This window comes from Rattus norvegicus, chromosome 12 (assembly GCF_036323735.1).
Source record: "Rattus norvegicus strain BN/NHsdMcwi chromosome 12, GRCr8, whole genome shotgun sequence".
Taxonomy (NCBI): Eukaryota; Metazoa; Chordata; class Mammalia; order Rodentia; family Muridae; genus Rattus; species Rattus norvegicus.
The window spans coordinates 18,557,780-18,576,173 of record NC_086030.1 but is presented as its reverse complement, the minus strand read 5'-3'; the positions used below and the strand labels follow the sequence as shown (position 1 = coordinate 18,576,173).

The 18,394-nt window shown below is 44.9% G+C and overlaps 1 long non-coding RNA gene across 1 annotated transcript in view; it reads left to right on the top strand.

The window, feature by feature from the left end:
* The first annotated feature begins 584 nt into the window (after positions 1-584).
* LOC120095893 (uncharacterized) overlaps positions 585-18,394 on the top strand; it is a 28,586-nt gene continuing 10,776 nt past the window's right edge. The window contains exons 1-2 of the long non-coding RNA XR_005491817.2: positions 585-660; positions 2,165-2,311. This is a non-coding gene — a long non-coding RNA (uncharacterized LOC120095893). The remainder of the gene's footprint in view (positions 661-2,164; positions 2,312-18,394) is intronic.

Here is an 18,394-nt window from a genome sequence, read left to right as displayed (position 1 = left end):
GGCCTAACAATCCTGGAACTCACTCTGTAGACTAGGCTAGCCTTGAACTAAGGGATATGTCCACCTTGACTTCTTAAAAAAAATGTTGAAATAGCCTCATCTGGCTCTCATGGTTGGTCGAGTGCTAGCTCATTCGGGTGTGGAGTGATTTCCCCACAATTGTTTTTCTTCAGCAGCTTTATGGTTCCTGCCCAGGCCTGATGTCATGTTTGTCTCTCAATGTCATTGTTCAATATTACATCAGTGTCTTCTCTTTCCGGGGTCAGAGACTTTCCCAAAATTATTTTCAATATTTTCCAGTTTCACTAGTGTCTTAGTTAGTGTTTCACTGCTGTGAGCAGATACCGTGACCAAGGCAACTCTTATAAGGACAAGATTTAATTGGGGCTGGCTTACAGGTTCTGAGGTTCAGTCCATCATCATCAAGGAAAGAGCATGGTGTGGGAGGAGCTGAGAGTCACTAGGAAAGGACCAAGACCATCTCTCACATGGCTAAGAGGAAGGCCTCAAAGCCCACTCCACAGTGACACACTTCCTCCAACAAGGCCACGCCCACTCCCACGAGGCCACGCCCACTCCCGCGAGGCCACTCCCACTCCAACAAGGCCACACCTCCTAACGGTGCCACTCCCTGGGCCAAGCATATTCAAACCACCAGAGGTAACATCATCTATGCATGGGTTGATTTGTATTTAAACTACTGGGCACAAAATGTAGTTTTTGTAACTAAGGATTCAATCTAGCCATAAAATAATCTTGAAACATTTCTTGCTTGTTAGCAAGACAGCTCAACATCCTAAAAAGCAGTATTTAGTATGGCTCACAAAGTAGCAACTTCAAGCCAGCAAGATGTCTCAGTGGGTAAAGGCACTCGCCGGCCAAACCCAATGATCTGGATTCAATCTCCAGGTAGGGGAGAACTGACTCCTTCAAGTTGTCCTATGACTTCCAGCTCTGAGTCATGACATTGACGTATGCATATCCACAAGAAATAAATAAGGTTTAAAAAAAGTTTCAAAATACTTCTTTTCTGTCATTAGGCAAGTTGACGTGAATGTTCAGAAGAAAAGACAAACATGCCAATAGAGGGAAACCATGTGAAGGGGCAATAGCAGCTAAGATACTAAAGCATATGGCGCTGCCGCTGTAGTAAGAGAGTGGCATTAGAAGCAAGGCAAGTAGGAGATCTAGTCACAAGGACATCAAAAAGTCATGTGATCAATGTGACTTCCCAAATCACTGGGGGAAAGGGAAATGTAAAATAAATAGATAGATAGATAGATAGATAGATAGATAGATGGATAGATAGATGGATAGATGGATAGATGGACAGACAGACAGACATAGAATTGACTTCTACTCTGTGGGGCCTGGGGAATCAAGGTCAATTCATCAGGCTTAGTGGCAAGTGCCTTTATTTGTTGAACCATCTGAATGGCCAAGATAAACTTCTTAATTAACTATTCTCTAGTATTTGTTTAAAAAAAAAACTGGATCCAGTGGGTTTTGTTTTTCACACCATCAACTAAAATAGTTTCTAAGTAAATTCAAAACACACAAGTTAGCAATGACAGTGAAGAGCGGTTCTGTAGTGAAACTTGGCTCTAACTTGATTGGTTTGCGAAACACTCCGGAGACTAGTGAATCAGACTTGCAGGTGTGTCTGCGAAGGTGTCCAGAGAGATAATGAGGGGTAAAGTCACTATGGGTACGGAGAATTTCATCCTAACTGAGGGCTTCTGTAGAAGAACAGGGAAGGAGAAAGCCAGTTAGAACAGGCATTTCTCCATCTTTCTAGCCTGCATAGTGAGCCTCTCTGCTCCACCCTGATGGTTAGTCTTTATGGTCCACTTGGTGACACACACCCACAGGCTTATGCATGAGAGATACTGGAGAGGATTACCTGCAAGGGAACACCCACCTGAATGTGGGAGGCTCCATTCCATGGGTGATGGGGGCTGGATAAAATACAAGGAGGGAAACAAAGTCATTGGAATGAAGGTATAGCCCTTTCTTTGCTTATGACCCACCACCAGGTAAACATCTTCCTGCCACAACAGGGTGGCCTGAACCCTTTAAAACTGTGATCCAAAACAAAATATGCCCTCAAATTTTTTTCTGTCAATTGTTTTTGTTACCAAACACATACCTTTCATCTTTAAAGAAGGAGGAGGAGGAGAAGGAGGAGGAGGATGAGAAGAAAAAGGAGGAGGAAGAAGGAGAGGAGGAGCAGGAAGAAAAGAAGGAGCAGGAGGAGAAGGAGGAGGAACAGGAAGAGGAAGACTTGAATACGTTGAGGGAGAGATACCATGTAAGTCTTGCTGGTCAGGGTGCAAAATGGAGATGCTCTACATAAGGAATCCCAGAGGTAGCCAGCCAGTGATAAAAGATGTTGCCTTTGGCTCAATCTATTCTACTGTGAAGAATTTGTTTTGTAGCTCTATGAAGTATGGAACAATATATGAGTAAGCTATATACTCACACCCATCGTTCTAATAGCAAAATACAGTAGAATAAATCGCAGTAGCACCATGCAAGTAATTGAGATTCAGCTGTATCAACAGTGAGGGAGACTCCCCCACCCAAGTACTAACCAAGCCCAACCTGCTTCACTTTCGAGAGCAGATTGTGTGGCCATAGATGGCGAGAAGAAATACGAGAACTAAGCTAGAATAGTCTCCAGGATATAAGGGTAAGAAAACAAAGCTGTAAAAGGAAACTGTAATGCGCTAATGTGTGTTTCTGAAGAAGAGCGAGAAGGAGAAATTAATTAGAGCATTCGTGAGACTGACAGGAACGGAATGGAGGTGTCTCCAAACGGAACTTGCTAATGAGTTAGTATCTGCCACATTTGTAGCTGTTTCTTGTTTGGATTCCTTCTGGTCCATCCTCCCTTCCTTCCTTTTCTTCCCATCCCCTCTTTTTCTCCCCCCCTTCCCCTCCCCCCTTTCCCTTTTCCTTCTTCTTTATTCCTCTTTCCTGGTCTGCCTTCTCTTTCTTTCCTCCTTTCCTTCCTTTCTCTTTCCTAGTTTCATTTTTGTTCCTGTGATCAAAAAGCTACTGCCCAGTTTCAAGCTATAGTCCATCATTCCCAGGAAGTAAAGGCAGGAACTCAAGTAGTTAGGCACATCCTTCTTTCCTCCTTACTTCCTTCCTCTAATTCTTCCTTCCTTTGTTCCTTCCACCCTCCTTCCTTCCTTCCCCACTCACTTGCTCACTTGTTCACATGCTTCCTGGCTCTCAGCTAACTTTCCCATTTCGTACACAGTTCAGGACCTCCTGCCTAGGGAATGGTGCCACCCACAATGGACTGGGTTCTCCTACATCTGTTAATAGTCAAGATAAACTCCCACAGGCATGTCCACACAGCAATACGATTTATATAATTCCTCATTAATTCTCTTCCCAGGTGATTATAGGTTATATCAGTCTCCTCTTTCTTTTTCTCACCCCTCTAATCTCCTCTGACCCTCCTCTCCCTGTGTCTCTTCTCTCTTATCTCCTTCCCTCATCTCCTGTCTTCTTCCCCAACTTCCACTCCCTTTTTTCCCCTTCTGTTCCTTTTCTTTTGGTTTTTCCATGACTCAGCTTTCTCTGCTTATAACTGTATATTCTATTGTTACCTCTTTCTCCCCAGTTAGGATGCCAGTCATACTTTCTTTTAACAACGACTTATAACTTACAATATATTTGCCTACAACCCCCTTCAACCCTCACCATGGGTAGTGTAGTTTCCTTGTTGCAGGGAATTCTCAATCTCTTTCTCAGATCCTGGCAGTGTTACCATTGTAAATTCCATTTACTTCTAAGTTATCCTCATACAACCAATTCTTCTTATTTTGAACAAATTGTTATCTGTTACATTGATTAAGGATTAAAAACTAACAAACTTTCATTGCCTTTATTTCTTCTCTAACTCCATGGGGACTTTATGTAGATCTGAATTCTTTGCCTGGTACCCTGGTCCTTCTACCTGAAGAATTTTTAGCATTTCTTGCAGGGAAGTCTCGTGGTAAAAAATCCCACCAGTTTTCCCTGAGATAGAATTTCTTTTCCACTTTTAAAGGACAATTGTGTGTGGATGCCAGTGTGGGTGCCAGTGTGTGTGTGTGTGTATGGAAGCCAGATGTCAGCCTGTGTCATTGCTTAGGAACTGTTCACCTTACTTTTGGAGGCAGGGTCCCACTGGTCTGAGACCCACAGATTTGGCTATGTTGGCTGACCAGAGAGTACCATAGGTGCTCCTGTGTCCACCTCCGCAGGGCTAGGACGGCAAGCGTGCACCACCATGCCCGGCTTTTTTGACGTGGGTCTTAGGGCTTTAACTTAAGTCTTCATTCTGACGCAGTAAGCATTTTCCAGCAAACAAGCTCTCCTTGTGTGTTTACTTGTCTCGCTCCACTCTCTTCCTCCTCCCATAGTTTCCGGAGAGATGTCAGACGACCCTCTCATCCATATTCCTCACCAGGCAAGCTGCTTTCTCTTTCCAAGGGTTTTGTTTGTTTGTTTGTTTGTTTGTTTTTTGTCTTTAATTTTCTGAAGTTTGGCCATAATGTGCCTGGATACTGCTTTGGGCTATTGGTTCTCCTTAATTGGGTTGTTTATTTTTCTCGATTGCCTCTAAGGTTCTTAAGAGTGGAGTCCATCACTAATCATTAATTTTGGAAGATTTTCCTAAACTAGTAGCACTTGAAGTATTTCTTCTGCTTCATTTTCTGTATCTCCTTTTTCTGGTGTCTCCATTACAGGAGAATGTAACTGCTATTGTCCCACCCTTTTAAGGTCTTCTCCTTTTCTTCTTCCTCCTCTTTTTCCTCCTTTTCTTCCTCCTCTCCTCCTCCTCCTCTTCATTTCATGACTCTCTCCACAGACACATCCATCTCTTGTGTCAACATCTCTAACACAATGCTTTGGACTCTAACATGTCTTTTCAGTCCTTTCCTTCTCTGCTTACATTGCCCATCTGCCCGACATGCTGCCCTTTCATCCCCTGACCAGACAGACCCCTTTGTGCATTAGTCCAGTGATTTCCCATTTCCAGTGTGATGATCTCAACATCTGGATGTGTCTCATGCTCCCTCTGATGCTTGCTTTATCTCTCTGGATTGTTTTCTCCATTGCCTCTTAGCATGTCTGTAATTCTCAGCTGAGAGCCAGAGGTAATGTATCAGGTAGTGAGAACAGAGGCAAACAGGCTTTTTAGTGAGATTTTATGTTTATCCTTCAGGGCGTCAAGCTGTGTTTAATGTGTACCAGAGCTGTAGGTGTCAGACCCGTCCATTTCCTCTCATGCCCCGTTTTTTTTCTCTGTTTTTTCTTCCTTCATTGTCTTTGGGTTTCCGTGGAAACTTCTTTTTTGAAGAGTCCACGTCTTGTGGAGCTCTCAGCTGTAATGCACTGCTATTACCCTGGAGTCGTGTTGATGTGGTGGTAAGGTACAGGGGAGGGAAGCAGCCCTCAATCTTGTGATTAAGTCTTTTTTTAAAAAGCAGGCCCAAATCCCTGTGCAATGGCTTTCAGAAGATCCATTCAGGTGAGCTCTCTCCTCTCTCCTTGTGTAAAAGAAGGGTGATGGGATGGGGTCCAGGTATCTCATTTCTCTTGCCCTCAATCAGGGCAGGTTTTGAAAGTTTCCCCTGACTTCAGGACTTGGTGACTGAGAACAAAGTTGTCTGGGTACGTTTCCAATGACTTTTGTGGGGTGGGCCGAGGGGATAGCTGTCATTATAGCGCTTGCAGCATAAATATAAGGTCTTGAGTTTGATCCTAAGAACCCACATAAAAAGCCAGGCATGGTTGTCATATCGATAGGCAGGTGGAGAGAGGTAGCTCTCTCTGCAGAGCCCCTGAGTCAGCCAGCCTCGTTCAATCAGCTTGTTCCAGGGAAAAAGGAGAGGCACTGTCTCAAAAAACAAGGTGGTTGACTCTTGATAAATGATACTTGAGGTCAACCTATAGACTTCACACCATGTAGACACACCCACATTTGTGCCCACACTCATGTGCACCCATGACAGAGCACACATACATGCTTGCATGCACATACATATGCACACATGTTTTCCTTAGTCTTTACTAGGAGAGTCAGGTGAGCCTCCTAAAAAAGGGTGGGAGCTCCTAAGTCTGGGTCCCCAGACTCTACAGTTAGTTTATATCTAGCTTCTGCTGATTACTGGCTCCAGTGGCTTCCATTCTTCTAAGAATGAGTGTTCATAATCGTTCGTCCATGTTCTGTTTAAAAGCAGTGTATTGCCCTGTGTGTCAGTTGATTTTAATTGTCAACTTGATTCAACCTGAGTCACCAAGGAAGAGAGTTTTAGTGAGAGATTGTCTAGATTGGGTTGGCCTGTATGTATGCATGTACAAGAAGAATTTTCTTGATTGCTTTAACTGATGAAGGATGGCCCAGCCTGAAAATAGAAATGCCATCGCTGGGTTTCATGCTCTGGACTTTCTAAGAGTGGAGAAGGCTAGCTGGATGGCAGCATGAAAACATTCATTCTCTCTGCTCCTGACTGGGGGTATGATATGAATGAATGCATTCATTCTCTCTGCTCTCGGCTGAAGTGTGATATGGCTTAGCTGTTTCAAGCTCCCACCCCTGTGACCATTTGCAACCTAGAACTGTGAGCTAAAATAAATCCTTTCTTTCTGAAGCTGCTTTGTGTTAGCATGTTTAATCAGAGCAATGAAAATGGACGTAGGACGCCTTGCCATCTCAATTCTGTGATGTGGCTAAGCAGAGGTGTTTCTGGGCTTGGTTATTGTGACAATGGGAAAGAAAATGCCTACGTTCCTAGTATGTTGGATCCTAAGCTGCAGGTCTGCTCCTGATTTTAATTACTAGTTTCATTCTGCTTGTTCATGGTTATTCGACCCTTTCTTTTCTTTCTTAAAAATGAATTCATTGTCAATGTGTGTGTGCGTATGCAGACATCTATGTGCTGCAATACATATGTGGGGGTCAAAGGATGGCCTGACTGGTTGGACCTCCCCTTCCACATTGTTTGAGGCAAGACCTCTTGTTGTCAGCCACTGCATATGCCTGGCCAGCTGGCCTGTTGAGAACCACACTAGGCTTATAATTTTTGCTTTGTCCATAATTTAGAAAACTCAAAAAAGAGTTAAGCATGGTGGTCTACATCTGTGATCCCAATACTTGGGGGGCTGAGGCAGGAGGATTGCAAGTTTGAGGTCAGCCTGAGCCATATAACAAAACTTTATCTCAACAAACAAAAACTCGTCAATGTCTCTGGTCTGACAATCCAGGGTATCGTTTGCAGTCACATGATTCCCGTGTTGCCGACTTCCTTTAATTCCTCATGCTTGTGCAGCAGCTGCTCTTCCCTGAGCCTTTGCTCTGACCTGTTAACCTTTTTGAATGATGAATAGTAAGAGGACTGCAGGAGACCTTATGCTAAAACAGTGGTTCATGAACACACACACACACACATATGCATACTCACGCTCACACACACATACATAGATACACACACTCACACTCACACTCATATACACATATACACACATATTCACACTCATACACACGTACACACTCACACATATACACACATAAACACACTCACACACATAAACACACACATATACATATAATACACACTCACACACATATGTACACAGACACACACTCACACACATATAAACACACATACACATATACATACACACACATAAACACACACATACATAAACACATACACACAGATACATACACATACCACACACATGTACATACACATGCACTCACACACATACACACACGCATACATATATACACATATACACATACATACTCACACACACATACACAAACATGTACACACATACACTCACACACATACACACACCACACACACGTACACATACATGCACTCACACACATGTACACATGTACACACATGTACACATGTGCACACACATGCGTGTGCACACACACACACACACACACCCTGAGAGATTGGCCTGGTGCCCCATATCATCATCCCAACTACTCAGAAGGCAAGGACAGGAGGAGCATTTGAGCACAGGATTGGACTCAAGCCAGGGCAAAATGGCAAGACTCTGACTCTGGAAAAAAACAAACTTTTTAAAGTTTTGATTTTGTTTCTTGGTGAAACAAAATATTTTCCCAAAAAGTAAAATTATGGGTTGGTGTGGTTCCTGATGTGAAATGTACTGTCCTATGACACAGTTCTCCCCGTATGTCAGATCTCACTTCTTTTCCCTTGCTTGTGAGAGAGACTGCTCCTCCCTGCTTTCTACCTTTTTAAAATTTATTCATTGTTACTGTGTGTGTGATGGGCCGGGCCAGGCAGGGTGCATGCGTTTCCACACATGTGGAGGTCGGAGGACGTTGTGAAGTTGGATCTCTCCTTCCTCCTCTATGTAGGGTCTATGAATCAAACTCACATTAGCAGGCTTGCCTGGCAAGTCCTTTACCCACTGACCCATCCCACCAACTCGTATCTTCCTTTTTAAACCGGAGTTTTCACAAATGAATACAGCATACTCTTATTTTGCATTATCTTGTTTGTGGCTTTCTAAACTTTGTCTTCATCTTTAAGACTTTAAAGGTGGCTGTTGTTTATCCATTTATGTGTGCATATGCCACACCAGTGCCTATGGAGGCCGAGAGGGGCTGTCGGATCCCTTGGAACTGGAGTGCAGGCGTTTGAGAGCTGCCCAGTGTGTACGCTGGGAACTGAACCCACGTCCTCTACAGGAGGGGGAGCATTTTACTGGGCCATCCCTTTGGCCTCTAGTTTTGTTTTTGAGATAGATTCTCTAGCATGTACCCCAGTCTGCCCTGGAGCTCTCGGTCCTCCTGGCTTCTTAGATCTACCATGTACACCAGGTTAGCCCGGAACCCTAATCCTCCCAACTTCTCAGAGTTTCACTTGTGTGCTGCTACACCTAGCTTTTTTTTCACTCAGTCCTTTAAACTGTTTATTTGTTTCTCCTGCCAGTGTGGAAACTCCAGCCCCTGCTCCTTTTAACATTCTTTCAACCCAACTCATCCTCTCTCCTGGACTCAGATGCCAGGACCCTTAGATCTCTTGTTACAATGCCACATTCTTCATTCTCTGCTCTTTTTGTTTGCTTTCCTGCCATTATTTTACCACCCCCCCCCATGTATTTTGTTCCCCCACATATTTTGTCCCCCACCCCGTATTCATTCCCACATGTATTCTGTTCCTCCATGTATTTTGTTCATATTGGATAATTTCTACTCATTTTGCTTTTGTTGTTTGGGCATTTTTTTATTTTGTTTTGAGACAAGATCTCCCTCTATACCCAAGGCTGACCTGAAACTCAAGGTTATCAGAGGATAACCTTGAACTTGCAATGATGCCCCTGTCTCAGCCAAGCTGGACTTATCCTCTCCTCTTTAATCTTTAAGTCTAACTGAAATCTGTTCTGTCCTCTGTAGCCTGCTGTGAAGTCCATCCATGGAGGCTGTAATTATTTCAGTTGATAGAGTTTTCAATTCTAAAATGTTTGTGATTCTCTTCTTTTCAGTGTTCTATTCCCATGTCGGTTCTGTATTGTCAAGCGTAGTCATCTTTCCCCACAAAACATTTTATAGCAGGTGCTTTAATGCCTTTGTGGATTATTCACCCACAGCTTAGATTGGATAATCAGAAACTTTACATTGCAGCATCATAATCCAGATGTGGGTGAGCATGAGCAGCACCAAAGGCACGAAGAATCTCAGGGCTGACAATCCTCCTTTGATGCACAGTAAAACATGTTTGAGAAACAACCAGGAGAGCAGGTAACTGCTTACAAACCTGCCGGAGTTCCATCCCAGATACTCTAGGAAGGTTAGGCTCCTGCAAGTTGTCCTCCAGCCTCCATGTAAGCATCATGGAGATACACAAGCACGCATGCACACACACACACACACACACACACACACACACACACGAGAGGATATGATATTTACTCTCTTAAAGGCACTTTTCCTTTTTGCAAGCATAAATCCTGCTCTGTAATCCCTGGAGCCAAGCAGAGTTCCTGCTATCTGTTTGTCCTGATTGCTGTTTGCACAGAGTCCAGGTGATCAACCAAAATACATCAGGATGAAAATAGCAATTTTGCCCAGCCCCAACCCACTTCCTTTTTTTTTTGTCGCCCCTCCCAACCCCCACCACTTCAATTTGGCCATAATTGTACCGTTCCCATAACAACAGCCACATAACTGGATCTTTGTGGAGGGCTTATGACAGGGCTGTCCACAAAAGCCGCTGGCAATGCTGTATAGACCCTGTATGTCGTCGGCTCACAAAAGGTACAGCTATCAGCAGGGACGATACTTGGCAGTCTCAAATCAAACCTGCCGTTGATTACCGCTGCTGCGTTGAGGGGAAACTGCAGCCCGCCCCACGTATTTTTCCCTTGTTCCCTCCATGCACTCAATCCTGGGACTGTCATTCCCTTGTGGACTGCCTGGGACATTAAAAAAAAATGCATACACAGAGAGAAACTCATGACAAAAACTCTTTCACTGTGTAGGCTGCCCAGAACTGCAGCCAAGTTCACTGAACAGCAACCTTGATGAGGTCTCAGGGCTGTGCTTTGGATTACGAGGGAGAAACATTAACACCAAGAATCAAAACACCTTCACAGGTGTGCCTGTGCATACGTGTATATGCAGGGACATATGCACATCTATGGATATGCACATACTGGGTACATATATGAAATTTCATATCCACAGATCTCGTGGAAATGTGACAGATGAATGTAATATACATATATATTTGTTTCTTACTCGCTGAACCACTGCGTGGTTTTGGGAAGCAAATCTGCGCATCAGGGAACCCTGATGGATGGATGGGAAGCTGTCGTTTTCACAGCCAGCATGTGGTGCCAAGGTAAGGTAGATGCTTCCTTACCAACTGCTCTTTTGATCTCTTAGCAATAAGTAAGACAGCCGACGTGGATACACCGGAGCAGAATACCAGGTTCATTGTGAATTCAGGACTGGGAGTTGATACACTAACATCTCCAGTACCTTTGCTGGTGTGTTGCCAAGTCACAGATTGACCAAGGTCAAAATCCTGGCCAGGGAGGGGGAAGACAACAGAGGCAAGGAGCTGTGTGTCTGATCATCTCATGCAGACGCTTGGGGACTGTCGGTGGCTGCAGTGCTGTTGCTGGAGCTTCAAAGGTAACAATGTCAAAGGGGATGTCCAGTGTAGAGCTCAGCTCCCATACTGTAGGCCACTTTGCATGTCTCCGTGGGCCACTGAGAAACCAGGTACCTTGCAGAAATCTGGGCTCTGATACCTGCTGGTCTCGGTTTGAGTCATCAAGAGATGAGTTTCAAATGCACCCCTTTGAATGAGTGCTTTCAACAGTAAAAACGAAGTTTTCACCTTGACCAGGGATAAGGATATCACATGTTCAGAAATGACTCGAGTCTTCCAAGCAACGTCTTATGTTCACGGATGGCTGGATCAGTGGCATGCATGTTGCACGACCCTCTACTGATTGGAGAATCAGCGTGTGAACGGCAGCAGTCAGGAGCAGTAGCAGCAGCAACAGCACTGAATTACTAGACAGACTTGGATCCCGGGACTCTCTGAAAGTGTACAGGCAACTCTGTGCACAGAAGTACTGATCTGGGTGCATGCTCTCCCCTTGCTTCCTTGGCAGAAATGGATCTCCTTGTCAGCTCCTGTACAAAATGCTGAGGGACAGCTGCTTGAAAGCATGTGTGTGCCTGTGTTTGTGCATGTGGGCACAGTCAGATATATATATATGTGCTGGTGTGCAAATGTGCACACGTATATGTGTACACACATATGTTTGCATGTGCATGCAAATGCAAATGTGTGTCCATGCGAGTCTGTGCACGTGTGTTCTCACATATGTTGTGAGAGGCCTTTCCTGAAGGCATGCAACATGCCCATCCCAGAAAAGGAACCCTTTACAGACAAAGTAACAATTGTCCAACTCAGTGAGCCAATGAGATTTTATTACGGTTACTAACTACTCACAGGAGCAAGAAGGACTCAAAAGCAGCTGTGTCACCAAAGGCTCACCTTGACATGGGTGACAACTCACAGCTTACAAAGGCTTCAACCTCGGAGCTTTTCCTGCCATGATGAACTGTACCGAAACCAAAATCAACCCTTTCTCCCTTAAGTCGCCTTTGTCTGGGTAATTTATCACAGCAACCGAAAAGAAACTAAGACACCAGCTGAGCCCTGGTGCTCCCTTCCTCTGCTTCTTGTCTGCCAAGATCTGAGCAAGCAACTTTACATTCCTGGAGCTATGCAGTCACCTGATCTGCCAAGATGTGAGCCAGCAGCTTCACTCTCCTGTAGCCCAACAGATCCTCCTGCTCCTCTCTGGGGCTCTGCTGGCTACACTGTCCTCTTAGCAGTTGTTCACTCTGTTCAAGGTGGGAGGCACCTTGAAGAATCATGTAAGTTTCAGCTTCCCACACATATGAGGTTTGTTGACCTCCTGAGATTCTGAGCCTCCCTCCCCACTCCCTGGGGGAATTTTTTGAATGAAACTGCTACATAGCAACACACAAGGGTGTGTTTTACATTATTTTACATATATGTTTGTATTCATGGGTACATGTGCCAGTGTGTGCACATATTGATACACAGTGTGCATGTAAAGTGCACATTCTCAAACATGTGTGTATATCAGTGCGTGCATTCATTTCATAAGTGTGTCTGTATTATTTGTGTGTATTTGTGTGTTCACTACAAATGTGTGTTTTCTGTGTATGTGCTTATGTTTCTGTGTGTGCAAATACTCATACATATGTACTGTATGTATATGTAGATGTGTGAGTCCATGTATGCACATATACACATGCATGTTTCTTATTCTCCTGACTTCCTGGGAAGCTCTGTTGAGAACAGTAAAGCAGCTGCAGTCCAATGTATGGAAGATGGACCCAAAATTCCAAAACTGCCCAGCAAGCTGCTTCATCGCTTGCAACCTCTACATGTCCATCTGTTCAGTGGGTATAATGGCACTTAGACTCATTCATCAGTGTGATGATAAAATGACGAACATGAGCCAGCTTAGTGGGTAAGGCGGCTCAGTGAGTAAAAGTCTGAAAACTTTAGGTCTTGACTCTGAGCCCCAGATCCCAAGGTGGGAGGAGAGAACTGACTCCCAAAAGTTGTCCTCCTACCTCTACACCTGTACAGTAGCACGCACAGAACCCACACAGACGTTCAGTCGTCCTGGACAGCGTCACCGTCATCATCGGCATCGTTGATCAATACTGTACTCAATGCTCCCACTCACTAGATATGGTGAGTGGATTCAACATGCCACCACGTCGTCACCATTATCCTTTAGATGTTGTCGAGTCACAACAAAATGCTGAAAGTGCTGTGTTGGTTGTTTTTCAGCCACATGGCTCGTAAGAGGCAACTTAAGGGAGGATGGAGCTCACTTGGCTCACAGTTTGAGGGGATACAGTGTGAGGAAGAAGCTTGCAGGAGTGTGAGGCTGCTTGCTTACATCTCGACAGACAGGAATCAAGGAAAGAGGGCACCAGGGCTCAGCTGGTGTCTTAGTTCCTTTTCTGTTGCTGTGAGAAATGACCCAGACAAAGGCAACTTAAGGGAGGAGGGATTAATTTTGGCTTACAGTTCAAGGTTCAGTTCATCATGGCAGTAAAGAGGCACGGTGGGAGCAGCAGGAGTCTGGTTGGTCCCATTGGATCCACAATCTGAAAACAGGGAGCAGTGAGTGTATGTGGGTTCTCATCTTTCCTTCTTCATTGTGTACAGGTTAGGATCCCTTGCCCAGGGAATAGTCCCATCCACAATTAAGATGGATCTTCTCACATCAACTATTGTGGCCAACATCATCCTCCATAGACACACCCAGAGGCTCATCTTCTAGGTAATTTTAGATTCCGTCAACTTGACAGCATTGACTATCGCAGCAGGTTTCCGTCCACCTTTAAAAGAGACCAGGTCTCCCTATAAAACACAGGTTAGTTTGGAGCCTACTATGTAGCTCACACCGGTCTAAAAGTTGTGCTGCGCCTCTCGTCTCTGCATTCAAGGGCTGAGGATATAGCGATGTGTCACCAACCACACCCTCTTTCCTTTATTTTATAGTCAGTCCAGCATCTCAGCCATGGGATAAAGCTGTCCACAATCAGCAGGCAACTTCCCTCTTCAACTTAACTCTCTCTGGAAAAGCCCTCACAGATACACACAAAAGTTCACTTCCTTAATGCCCTGGGTACTCCTTTTACTTTTCTTGTGTGTGGATGATGTGCCTGTGTGTTTTTGTGTATGTACACATATTTACTGATGCATGTGCCATTGTGTGTATCCTGTGGCACACATGTATGTTTTTGTGTATGTGCACATATTTACTTACATGTGTGCTGATGTGAGTATCCTATGGCACACATGTATGTTTTTGTGTATGTGCACATATTTACTTACATGTGTGCCATTGTGTGTATCCTATGGCACACATGTATGTTTTTGTGTATGTGCACATATTTACTTATGTGTGTATTGTTGTGTGTATCCTGTGGCACACATGTGGAGATCAGAGAAAGCCCCAGGTGTCTATCCTCGGTTTCCACCTTGGTTAAGACAGCTCCTCTTGTTTTCTACGTATGCCAGGCTAGCTGGCCCACAGCTTCCAGGGATTCTCCTGTCTCCACCTCCCACCTCACTGTGACTCAGGGGTTATAGGCATATTACTGTGTCCATCTTTTCGAGTGTTCTTGGAACATGAACTCGGGTTCTCACAGGGCCATGCTCTTGGTCTACCCCTAAGCCTTTCTTAATCTAATAAAATTGGCAGTCAAAGTTAACTACTACAAGTTCAGTGGGTGTTGGTATATGAGTTCATCTATATGACCACCACCTTCGCAAACGTATAGGATATTCCCAGACCTCCAGAAGCTTCCTCTATGTCCTTGTAAAAAGATGTGGTCTTTTCTCTTGAGGAAATTTAAAATATCTCTAGGCCAAGAAATCTAAAATATGGGTAATTGTGAGTGTGCAAACTTGAGCGATTGCCAGCACCACAGAGTGCATCCCATGGGTGTTGCAGCATGAGCAATTGGGCTGTAGGAAGAGAGATAGTGAAAACTTCAGGATGGAGAAGTCTCAATTACTCCTAAGGAGACCGAGAATTAAGCTGGTGGTAAGAAGACTGAGGAGGGGACTGTGAGAGGGCTCAGCAAGAGAAGGTAACTGCCACCAAGTCTGATAACCTGAGTTCAAATCCCTGGGACCGACGTGGTAGGAGGAGAACTCGAACTCAAGCAAGTTGTCCTCTAATCTGCACATGTGGGCCATCTCAAACATACACACACACATGTTCATGTGCACAACACACATGTTCATGTGCACACATGTGTATGTACAAAGAACTAGAATGCTTCCCCCTCTCTCTTTCACACACACACACACACACACACACACACACACACACACGCCCACACATGTACACACACATGCACACATAAAAAAATACTTAGGATGCTGAAGAGCTTAGGCAAGATTATATCTCAGACTCTGGATCCCTAACCTTGTTCTTTATCTGTTTGTTAGTGGAGACAAGCTGCTACAAAGGTTTGGAAAATGGGTCATACTTTTTTGGAATATTATTCAGAAGTCCTTAGTAGTTTTATTGTGAGCGTGGGAAGACTTCCAGGAGGAGGTGACATTGGATCTTACTCTTTTTGTTTATATTTTAAGACAGAGCTGTACATGCCTCAAGCTTTCCTCCAACTGTGCATGCCTTTATGTAGCTGAGGATGACCTTGAACTCCTGATTCACTGACTTCTACCTCTTCCGGGCTGGGATTACAGGTGTGTACCTCCACATTCTTGTTTAAATGGAGCTGGGGACAGAACTTCATGTTAGGCCAGCACTCCTAATAGAACCACATCTCCAGCCCACTAGACTCTTGATGGGTGAAGAGTGAGAACTACTCATCTTACATGGTAGATGCTATGTCAAGATGCTTGACAGCAGTATCTTTAGATGCCCATAGACATATATGGTATTGTGGTTGTTTGCACAGGAATGGCTCTCATAGACTCATGTTTGAATGAAAATGCCCTGCGTAGGCCCATAGGGAGTGGCACTATTAAGAGGTGTGGCCTTGTTAGAGTAGATGTGGCTTTGTTAGAAGGGTGGGGAAGAGGGGCTGGAGAGATGGCTCAGTGGTTAAGAGCACTGACTGCTGCTCTTCCAGAGGTCTTGAGTTCAATTCCCAGCAACCACATGGTGGCTCACAACCATCAGTAATGGGATCTGACACCCTCTTCTGGTGTGCATGAAGACAGCTACAGTATACACATAAAATAAATAAACCTTTTTTTAAAAAAAAGAAAGAAGGGTGGGGAAGGCTTGGAGGTCTCAAATGTTCAAGCTGGGCATAGTGTGGCAGCCTTCTGCTGTCTGCAGATCGTGATATAAAACTCTCAGGTCCTTCTCTAGCACCATGTCAGCCTTCATATAAGCATATTTCCTGCCATGATGATAGTGGACTAAACCTCTGAAGCTGTTAACCAGCCCCAATTAAATGTTTGACTTTGTAAGAGTTGCCATGGTCATGGTGCCTCTTCACAGCAATAAAACACTTACTAAGACAGGGGTGAAACGAATTTGAGCATTTGAAAGTCTTGGCTGGCTGCTACATGAGACTTGAGCATTATGGGCTAAGGACTGTGTGTGCTGCCAGGATTGCATGGAAAAGATCGTGGTCACACTTTAGTCGATGGCCACACTTCCAACACTCCTGTTCCGATCAACACCATTCCAAGACAGGGACCATTTCTGTTCAGGGGGGGCGTCTGTCTGAAGGCACAGAAGACAGAAGAGAAACACCTCTTCTCTCCATCTTCCCGGTTTGGTTGCTAGGATGCAAACCGAGAAAACGATCGCCAATGTTGAGGAAATAAACAGTCCAATGAGCACTTGAGGGTCTTCCACGAGAGCACAGAGCTCCAGACCCTGGAGGAACACTACAGAGTCCCCGCCTTCACAGGCAACATGCATTTTCAGAGTTCTTGCTGGAAGAGGCCACCTTGCCAAATACCCATTTGCTCTCTGGCTCAGTTATTCAAGTATTTATTGAGCACCAGCTGGTTTTCAGCCACCGAGATGAGCTTTGGAACTGGAGTGTGCTGGCAAACCAGAGGGAAGATGGGTGACTTACTCAAGGGGAGGAGCAGATGTGAAGTCTAAATCTCCTACAATGTTTCTGCATTTCTGTTTGTTTGGGGCTGGGGATTGGGATTTTTGTTTTTGTTTTGAGACAGTCTTGCTGATGTGTAAACTCGGGCTCACGATCCTCTTCTTTCTACCTCCCAGGCACTGGGGTTGTAGGCTTCTAAGTTTTCTTATGAACCAAATAGAGGCTGGGAAGATAGTTGTGTGGGGAAAGCATTTACCACACAAGCATGAGGACCCGTGTTTGGGCCCCTAAAATGCACTTAAAGCTGGGCGTGGTGGTGCTTGTCTGCAGCTCCAGGACTCCTGCAATGAAACGGGAAGTGGAGGGAGAGATCTCTGGAAACTCTTGGGTCAACTAACCTGGCACAAAGTGCAGCAGATCACAAGAGGCTCTGTTCTGATCGTGGTAGAATGCAAGACCAGCCGCTGATGTCCTCTGACATCCAATGTGAATCTCTCTCTCTTCCTCTCCCCTCTCCTCTCTCCCCTCCCCTCCCCTCCCCTCCTCTCTCCCCTCCCTTCCCCTTCTCCCCTTTCCTCTCCTCTCCCCTCCCCTCTCCCCTTTCCCTTTTCCCCTCTCCCCTCTCTCCCCTCTCTTTCTCCCCTCTCCCCTCTCTCCTCTCTCCCCTCTCTCCTTTCTCCCCTCTCCCCTCCCCTCCCCTCCTCTCCTCTCTCTTCTCTTCCCTCCCCTCCTCCCCCCTCTCCTCTCCCCCTTTACTCCCTGCACATACACACAAATAGATTTTTAAAGGAACCAAGTGGCATGTATCTTAGTAGCCACTCAGCTCCATCATTGCTATATTCCACACAGACAATCTGTATCAGTCACTCTTTAAACACTACCGACAAGAGGCTACTTAAAGGAGCAAGGGTTTATCTCAGCTCTGCTTTTAGGGAAGTGTATAGTCGTCATGGTAGAGGAGATACTGTGCGAGGAGTGTAATCCAAGGTGCTTAATCACAGTGCATCTGCTGTGGAAGCGGGTGAGTGCAAGTGGCCATCCAGCCCAGAGCTACACAGTACAACTCTATGTTTACAAACAAACAGACAGACAAACAAAACAAACGGACAAAACAATAGCACCACCAAAATAAATAAACAAAAGAGAAGAAAGGAAATGAACAAACAAAAAAGTAAGTTTGGGACAGTGGTGGTACATGTCTTTAAT